The sequence below is a fragment of the Stegastes partitus genome, unplaced genomic scaffold (genome assembly GCF_000690725.1).
Source record: "Stegastes partitus isolate 25-593 unplaced genomic scaffold, Stegastes_partitus-1.0.2 Scaffold871, whole genome shotgun sequence".
In the NCBI taxonomy this organism is placed as follows: Eukaryota; Metazoa; Chordata; class Actinopteri; family Pomacentridae; genus Stegastes; species Stegastes partitus.
Window position 1 is genome coordinate 177,228 of NW_007578602.1, and position 6,839 is coordinate 184,066.

A 6,839-nucleotide genomic window follows, 5' to 3' on the forward strand; every position below is an offset into this window, starting at 1 on the left:
GACCGTCCACAGCCGACCGTCCACAGCAGACCGTCCACAGCAGACCGACCACAGCCGACCGTCCACAGCAGACCGTCCACAGCAGACCGTCCACACCAGACCGTCCACAGCAGACCGTCCACAGCGGACCGTCCACTCCTTAAACAGTCCATGTGGATGCTTGTTGAACGCTCCAGTCCCACCGTCCAGTTAAACTTCCCACAAGCTGTTTTCTTTTTTTTTGACTTTTCCATTTAGAGTCCACAAACATTTCAGTGGGTGTCTGAGGCTGTTTTGAACTCGATGCAAGTGAAAGCGGTTAACCGGCTTTACTAGTTCACCACATTCACCATCAGCTTAGTGTTGGTTTTGTTTTTTTAAACCGATAGAATGTTTTTGAGGTGAATCACGACAGAAATTAAATATTTCATATGATAAAGGGAAACTTTGCTAGCAGCACCAGATTAGGGCGCCCCGGTAGCTCAACCAGATCAGACGGCGACCCGTGTACAGGTTCTACGGGCCCTGATGCTGTGCTATGAGTCCAACCAGCGACTCATCTGCTGCTTGTCCTTCCTCCTGTCTCTCTGCACTGTCCTGTCCAATAAAGGAGGCAAAAAACCTGAAAAATAATCTATAAAAAACAAAAAAAGAAGTCGGGGATTTCCAGCGCTGCTACTGAGGGACACATGAACGCATGTAAAAAGGTTTTAAATAAAAATGTTTCACTCAGAACCACAAAACTCACGGCGGCACTACGAGATGACTCCGTGGATCACCGCAGCGATCCACATTCAACATCTGGCTACCGTCCACATGTGTGCAACATCTGGTGCTGATCCATCCAGTAGTCATTTCACAGGAAAAGACTTTTATTGAGCTGGTGGTGACACACAGGCAGCGTTACTCCAACTCACACAAGGAATGACCGAACACGTCAGTCTGCTGGTTGGTGCTCGAGGTAACATCAGGTGACCACAAAAGTCCAAAACATTCATCCTCTGGGGACCATGAACATCCACAGGAGTGGTGAAGAGGACTCTGGTCAGACCAAAGATGTGGAGAAACAAACCCTAACCCTCGTTCTTACAGTCGTGGTGTTAATGTGGCTGAAAATTAGCATCAAGTATCGTTTGTGTTTTGAACATTTCTGACTCCACAGTCTGATTCTTTATCCGATTTCTTATAAGATTACTATAACAGTATAAACCCTGCTTCTACGTGACTGCATACAGAAGGTTGGAGCTTTCCTCATGTTTCTTTAAAGTCTGGGTTTCTGGAACCGGCTCTAAGTCTCAGCCGGTCCCCTTTAGCCAGCCCCACTCCAGACTAACAGTAGGAGTAAGAAGGAAGCGTGATGGACTGGACAGAGGCAGTCAGGTGTCCAAAAGGTGCAGAAACATGTGTGTGTTCGTCCAAACATGAACTGAAAAGCAAGTCTGTGTTGCACTGATGGTACCGAGTCCAAACCCGCCAACGCCGTGTGGCTCCAGATGCTACAGCGACAGAACTCACAGTTTATATTTTATGTCCATGTGGGATCCTTAAAGCTGCATTCATGACAAAGCAGCACCAGCAAATGCTCTCATGATCCAGCGTTGGCAGATTTCACATGTAGAGAAGTTCTGACCACAGACTTGAAGTTATTAAAGATCCAGCGAGCCGTTACTTAAACCCAATGTTTGTACCGAAAGCATCATCTACCAGCCGACTAAAGGTCTGTGGCTGCACGGAGCACAACCGTGTGACCGGAAATTGTGGTTTCTATATTTTATTAAACCAAATACGTCTCATTTAGGCTCTTGAAAGTAAATTATAGGACTTTTTTGGTTTTCATTTTGGCACTTTGTGATTCAGAGTAACGAACAAACACCCTGCTGGGAGAAACATTTATGAAACCACATTATTTAGGAGCCGTTTTCATTAAACTCTGCACTCTGTCCCAATAAAACTGATGGATGGCTGATGAATGGATCCGTCCTCCTCCCCAAATCCATCACACATGGAGCATAAAGAGGCAGCGCAGACCTGATGACGCTAATGAGTTCCAGATACGTTAAGCAACAGATGAATGCATCACTTAACGCTGTCCTCCTCCCTAAATTATAACTCACGGATGATGAAAGGAAGAGCCAGGTCTCAAAACAGCGTGTCACTGCCAATAAGCGTCCAGAGCAGAAAGGATCATGTTTAAAGAGTTCGACTGCCGCGGCGAGGTCTCCGTCCAAGAAGCACCGGGCTCGGCGGTGACTCACGAGGGTGCTTTTGATTAGAGGACTGGCATGAGGCAGCCGGAGAGCAGCTCCGCCACTGAGTCTCCCTGGTGGACGTTTAATCACGGCAGGTTCAAAGCCGCTAACAAATTACGCTGTCGGGATCTTTTCTGTTGTACGACAAGCATTTAGGACACCGGACGGGACGGGACGGAGTTGTGCCAACAAAGGTGGCAGAGGAGGAAACGTGCCATCGATTGTTCCTGTTAAAGAGCATTTAAATAGCGAGACCCAAAACAAGCGCCGTGCTGCCGATACCCAGCAGAGGGATTAACGTTTCCTTCACAACACACCGGCTGCTAATGACGCTGGGTTTAAATATAAATATATATCTATAAATATCATTCACATATAAACATGGCGGTCGGTGGCTTACTGTCAGAAGTGATATTTTTATCGAGCGAGCGCAGGTTGCCTTCATGCCCTCGCATCTTCTGCAGTTTGGTGACTAACCGTAAACGAGGCCAGACTGAAGTGTGAGCGGAGGTGTGGAGGGAGGCGCAGCAGGAACGTCGATGGCGAGGATTACCGGGTTGATAAAAACTCGCTGGCTGTCTGTGGGTGGCAGGACTTTCATCTGCAGCCTCTAATTCAGTGTTGAAGTTAGTTTTTTTCTTTTAAATTTCATAGGATGTGGCGCATAATTGCATTTCAGAGACTTTGCAAAAGATAGAAGAAGGTAAACAAACGTCTGAGAGTTCAAACCGCCCTCTGTAGAACATCCAGGAGATCAGGAAACACAACAGACACAAGACGTCAGGAATTAAAGTGCTTCATCATGTTGTTTTAAACTCGGTGTATTTTCCTGCTCACATGATCTGTGATGAAGGAAAACGTTGACACACTTGTTTGAGTCACTATCAGTTTCTATCCACCGCTAACCAGCAGCACCGTGCAGCCGTCGGACCAGACTTCACCTCTCAGGCTGCCGTCCTGCCTTGACGCCGGAGGCCGCCGGCCGCGTGCACGGCGAGCAGGATACGTGCACGGCGAGCAGGATACGTGCACACACCGATCAACATAAAGAGAGACATCATTCGCTTTGCCGGTGAACCTTGAGTCTCGTATTTTTTGCTTCTCTCTCTTGTGAGAAAACTCTTCAATTTCCATCACAAAACAGTCCATCGCTGCCTTTAGAGAGGATTAGAGCAGCAGGAACGACTGACGCCAGCTACTGTCACAAACCAAACCTTCACAACCGCAGCGCCGGTGCTTTCTGGACACCGAGGGATCCGAACCACACAACTATTAAAAGTCCTGTTCAGCACTTTGCTGCCAAGACACCACTCATGCAACTCTAGCAACAGTTTGTGTGTTTTTTTGATCACATTGTGCAGAAAATTGTGAGAAAATCATCTCATGCTTTAACGAGACAATTAAGGCTTCCACCAGTTTGATTCTAAAGGCTGCATTCGTCACTGTTTCCTCGACCTCAAGCACAAAGCTGAGCCGACAGCAGGCTGCAGGACGTTTCCTCTCATGTCTTCGGGGTGATGTACTGCTGAGGTGCATTCTGGTGAACTGTACCTCCAGTTTGATGTATGTTTGCTCCTTCTTCTAGAAGACGGAGCACATCTGTGACAACAGACAGATTCCAGAGAAACCTCTAAAAACAACAGCGTAATCTGAAGTCATATATTCTGAGCCTCCTGCACGGCATCACTTGTGCTGACTGAGCTGTCACATGTTATAGAGTACGGCGGTTAAATCAAACCGCTGAAAGCTAAGACGCTACACGCACCGTACCGGTCCACCATCAAAGTCCTGCCTACAGCCGGCGGTGCCACGTCTCGCATAAAACAGTCAAAATGCTCTGGAGCGGAGCTGTAGGACCCACCCACTCCTGGACCCGCTACGCTCTCAGACAGTATTTTTAAACGAGCTTGAAAGTAAGTAGTGACAAATAAAATCAACACCGTCAAATCAAACATGCCGTACATGCACACGGCTTCAGTAACGTGATCCAAAAGCAAACGCTGCTCTACGGCTGTCAGCTCGGCTCTGACAGACACAACATACGTCACATCTATCAAAATTTATGTGATTCAAAGTCAGAACAGCGTCATTAACTACAACCAGGCGCCTCCTCGCTCTGGACATCCACTAAATTCCACGATTTCTGACAGAAAACAAGTTGAGAGAAAAATCCACGTCATGGCGTTTATTTGCTGCCAGCAGGAAACTCAACCAGTTCTAATCTAGAAATCCTTCATCAAAATCCCTTCATGCTGTTTAAAAACACACCAGAAATAAAGCAGATTCTGTCAAAAGCAAAAAAAAATTTGAGACTTATGAGTAAAACTGAGAAGTCACGAGTTATTCAGCTGCAAGCAAAAGTCATGTGGCACAAAAACAGGAGCTCCTAAACCGGGCTGAGCTGAGCCGGGCTGTGCTTATGGAACAAATTAAAAATCTAAGTAGTCAAATGAAAAGTAAAAGTAAGCAAAGGAACATTATGCAGATGCGAGTTTCTTTCCTAGTCCTGGAACACCTGCAGGCACTTAGAAAAATACTGGATGTGGTGATTCTGGGTTTTTTTCCTCCTGATTTTTGTAAAATAAATAATCAGAGAATTTAAACTGAGGTTTTTATATTTTATGATTTATGGCAGGATGATGAGTCGCGCTGCACAGGAGACCTTTCTGAGTCCTCTCCACTCCTAGCAGCGGTTCTGCTGTTTCCATGGAGGTGCAGGACTTCATGCTAAAATGATCCCACAGAGAGCAGAAATGTGACAGAGGCGTTTATCCAACAATAAACATGTTTATAGGCCACTTACAGGACATTAAGCTAAAGTTTCATGCACAAAGCTCTCTAAGCAACATCAGATATGCTGTGTCCTCGAGACCAGATGAAAAAAGACAAAGCCCACACCAGCAAACACAAACGCAGGCCGCTGGGAGAGGAAGTCCTCCGAGCTAAAGTCAACAAGTCTGTTGTTCCAAATCCCACTCAGCCTTGAAACAAAGCTGCATGACGCGGCGTGAAAGCCGAGCAGCGAGCAGCAGTAAAGAGCAGCGGACATGTACGGCATTTACTCTAGCGTGCCCTCGACCGCGGCGACGCTCAACATCTGCACAAAGTTCAGCTTCGGACTAAACAGGAGGGCTGCAGCAGTGGCGCCCGTCCACAGCGAGATGCTTTAACAATGATCCACTGAGCAACGGTCCAACAGTCTCCCAGTGAAAACTAATATGAACCAGGACTGATCCCGTCCTGCTGGTCTCACAGGTCCAGGCAGGAATTCAGCTTTCAGACGTCTGCTGCACCTTCAACCCGAGCAGACGGGATCCCGGCTCGGAAATAGACCGGACTGCAAACAACTGCCTATCAGTCACAGGGCGAGGGCAAAATATAGGCTCAGAATGTGCTGCTGGCCGTGTGCGGGTGAGATATCTGATCTGTATCTCATGAATGAGCAGCTTGAGAAGGACACGTATAAAAATGGGGAGTCTGGCCTGGAAGCCTGGAACAGGGGCCACGGCTCGGCTCTGCTGACATAACAGAGTCCGAGTGAGTCACGGCACACGTCGGCCTGCAGCACAGAACCGGTGATATCTCACACAGACAAAGACAACCCGGGTCGCCCTGATTGGCCCGGAGGGATGTGATTAAAGAGGGAAGAGGGGGGGAGGCGAGAGCGAGCTAAATGTTGATATAACAGCACAGCTCATCCTTTGTGAGGCCTGGTGGGACCAGATCTGCCCAGCACCAACAGTCCTGCCCCCCTCGGCCCACAGAATAGGAACGTTCATGAAGGCAGCGGACAGAGAGCCGGGCTCTGTGGCGGCTCTGTGGGGCAGAGAAAGCCGAGGAAGTAAACACATCGGGAGGCTCACATTGTTGCTTTTGTTTACGGCTGCAGAGAATCAGCCAGTGTGTCCCAGAGGAGCAGCTCCTCACAAAGGTTAGGATTGTTACTGGAAATAGTCAGAGAGAAAGTTAGCTGCTGACGGTGACCTTTGATGTCTGTGACTGTGTGTCGGTCGCATTATGTAAACCGAGGCCTCACCGAGGAGCAACGAGGAGCAGCCGAGCCCTGAAAACACTCTTATTTTTATGGCTACCTTCATCACGCACACAACATGTAAAAACGTCTGTGAATTATATGGAACGACTTGTTTGTTGTGAGACGGATCACGGCCGGTTTGTTCGGTTAAAGGGCAGCCGAAGACAGAGTGCACCCCGGAGAGTTGTTGAAAATAATTAACCACCAGAGTGAAATTAAGCAGAAAACGTACATATTTCTTGCGAGCCGTGGGTCACGGGGGGCAGCGACCTCGTGCCACGAGGAGGGCAGGAATGTGGGGTCAGACGGAGACCTCGCTGAGCTCTCCCACACACCAGAATAGACAGCAGAGCACCACACTGGCACACATGAGGTCAAGGAAAATAAAAGAAGAGGAGCCGGTGTTTTGATATGACCCCTGGTGGTTTCTGAGGAGCTGGGATCGAGGTGGAGCAGTGTGTCTGTACAGAACCTCCACTGGGACATTTCATCAGAATCCCTTTATGTCCACATGTCTCATAAATAACTGTCAAAAATAAACCGTTCTCTTAAAAACTTCTGCGTTCCTCCTTCTAGCC

General features: G+C 48.0%; 1 protein-coding gene across 1 annotated transcript in view; it reads right to left on the bottom strand.

Moving 5' to 3' along the window:
• Positions 1 to 6,839, bottom strand: part of tspan9a (tetraspanin 9a) — a 170,540-nt gene that overhangs the window by 161,222 nt on the left and 2,479 nt on the right. The window lies entirely within an intron of this gene.